The sequence below is a fragment of the Olea europaea genome, chromosome 12 (assembly GCF_002742605.1).
Source record: "Olea europaea var. sylvestris chromosome 12, O_europaea_v1, whole genome shotgun sequence".
NCBI lineage: Eukaryota > Viridiplantae > Streptophyta > Magnoliopsida > Lamiales > Oleaceae > Olea > Olea europaea.
The window spans coordinates 19677038-19679781 of NC_036248.1; the positions used below are offsets into that span (position 1 = coordinate 19677038).

At 39.2% G+C, this 2744-nt stretch overlaps 1 long non-coding RNA gene across 1 annotated transcript; it reads left to right on the forward strand.

Annotated features, from left to right (window-relative positions):
* Positions 1 to 81: 81 nt before the first annotated feature.
* LOC111407008 lies at positions 82 to 1378 on the forward strand. Its single transcript, XR_002705016.1, has 5 exons — positions 82 to 157; positions 245 to 332; positions 464 to 538; positions 627 to 740; positions 872 to 1378. It is a non-coding gene; the product is annotated as an uncharacterized LOC111407008 (long non-coding RNA).
* Positions 1379 to 2744: the final 1366 nt, after the last annotated feature.

Consider the following 2744-nt stretch of genomic DNA (forward strand, 5'->3'; position numbering starts at 1 on the left):
TTTTTTTTTTTTTTTTTTTTTTTTAAGTAAATGGACACAAACATCTCCTACATCTTAACTTCAAAAATATAATATTATATAATTGCTTACTCCTAGGAAAAAGATCAGAAAAGGCGCGCATGTATATTATTTCCTGCCACCTCGGGGATCGACTGGGGTTCATACTTCACGCTCTTGAATTTAGCATTTTCAATTTTTGAAAATCCATACCTTGTGGCTGCGTTTCCTTTTGAATTTACTGCAGCTATCATTGAGGAACACGTATTTCAACCCTAAAAACTTCTCAGATTCTTAGAAATGGCGGACCAGGCCTCGCATTTTAGGCAGCCGAGGTACCATCTTTAACCCTATTATCAGGTTCACGTTATATTAATTGATAGTTATCGAGTTAATTATGCAACTTTTGTTTGTTCAGTATTTGATGCATCAATGTTGATTTTCTTATGAAAATTCAATGTTGTAGTTGGAGTTTCTTGCAGAGGATGAAATGATTGAGATTGTACCAAACATGAGGATGGATCCCCTGAATTTCGTCTCTGTATGATTTACATTTTGAATGGGTTTTTCTACATATAGACTGTCAAATTCGAGCACATAAATTGATTATTTTTTGGGGTTAATTTTAGGGGGATTTTGGTCCTTTTAGACCGCAAATAGCAATGCAGGTGCCACTGTGGTTGGCAGTGGCGTTGAAGAAGAGAGGCAATTGCATGATTCGGCCCCCAGGTGGATGTCTGTTGGTGAGGCCATTTGAAAACATTAGCTCTTTTAACAATTTTCCCAGTTACTTAATGAGGGGTCAATATATATATAGATCCACCACTGTGTTTGTGCTATTTAGATTCTCTTAGCTATTTTCTGAACTTTGTAGATTTTGCTGGCTTCTACCATGCTACGCCCACAAACGTGCGGAGTACTTCCTTTTCTTTATGCTTGGAAAGTTTGGAACTTTGTAATTGAGTCAAGTTTTTCTGCTTAGTATCTCTTACAGTTTCAGTATTTTGATTTATGTCAAGTTCTTCTACCCCAGCTCTTCTGTGAATTTTGTAAGATAATTCATCATCTATGTCATCTCGCTCCATTTCAAAATTAATGCTATCTTGACTCATTGTGAAAGGGTCATCTTTCTGAAAGAGAAAAGCTGTAATGCTGTATTAATGCATCTTTTGAACATGAATATACATATAAACTTCGTTACAGGGTTTTTAACTTCTGTATTGATCTACAAGTTTGCATTATTTGGTTTTCAATTCCCAATACCAAGAACCAAGCGAGAAGGATAAGGATTTCTTATTGATTCCCCTTTTTTCCACCAGAAAAGTTAACACAAGTGTTGGAAGTAGAACGAGATTCTGAAAAGTTTCAACCTTTCCCATTTCACTACTGTTGACACATAAAAATTCAGCCCAAGGAGTAAAGCCCAATTGGAAAATCCCCAAATCGGATGGCCCAAAGAACGAAATCCAATCGAACGAGTCAAGGTGAAGGCCCAAATAAGGGGCCCAAGAATGTGGTAACGCCATCGCCCAAATTTGCAAGTCGCCCAGAATCTGAACGAATGGAGTGTCATACGGTCGCCCAGAGCTGTTATTCTACTCTCGCCCAAACTTTCAAGTCGCCCAAGGTATCAATAAACATAACGCATCGTGGTTATCAAGGAATGCAGTTATCAAGGCAGTTGTTAATGTAGCCTTATCACGTTCCACGATTCAAGGAATTCAATCAAAAGCGGTTGAACGATGAAAGATAATGGCAGCAGTTAAGAGGCAGTTTCATGACAAAATGGCTACTACAAAGAAAGTGGGTAGTTATAGGACGATCAAGCAGTTTTCAGGGTAGTTAATCACAAAGAGATCGTCTATGAGGTATAAAAGGGAGAAAGGACGCAGAAGCAAAGGACCGAATCCAAAACTCTCGAACAGAGAATATGTAATTTTCATTTCCTTAGCTTTTAGATTTAAACATCTTTCTTTCTGTAACTCGTGTGCTTGCGCCCCTTGGAGGCACGTTGTTTTTCATTCCCAATTGTAAAGTTCATCGCCAATAAAAGAACATCCTTTTTTGGAACTTTGTCTCAAGAGGTTTCGTCCCTTACACAATCGTCTGACCCTTTTTAATTGTTAGCGACTTAACCCGCGCAAAACAATTTGGCACGCCCGATGGGACAATGGTGTTAGGTGTTGAAAATACAAAAGGTGAAACAATATGCCTCAGAAATCCGACAAGGAAGGAGCAAGTCAGGGAGGAATCCAGTCTGTAATCGAGCGATATGAGGAGCAGCATGCCTCTCCACGAATAGATGGACAAAATCAGAGCAGTAACAGTCGTTACGAACTAATGACGGAGTTGAGTCCTCGAACCATGCGTGCATTGCTTGGAGAACTCACGCAAGACTTCGTTGAACAGGTAAATCTTCGAAGTATTCATAATATGGAAAGATTTACACAAAATGGAAACGCACACTATGACAATATGGCCAAATAGCTAAAGACGTTAAACGAAACAATGGATAAGTTAGTAGGCCAAATATGTCAACCGGCTATACCTCTTACAAACCACTTTCAAACCAGGACAATTGTGGGACATAATCCCTCTGTCCTAAATCTGAATCAAGGGGTGGAGTCGCTTTCTGGTCCCTCTACTTCAAACCAAGGAGGTACCACAGTGCCAAATCAAAATAATGGTAGTGGCATGCCTAACTTGGGGGGTAATTCAAACGTGAGAGATAATGTCCTAAACAATGG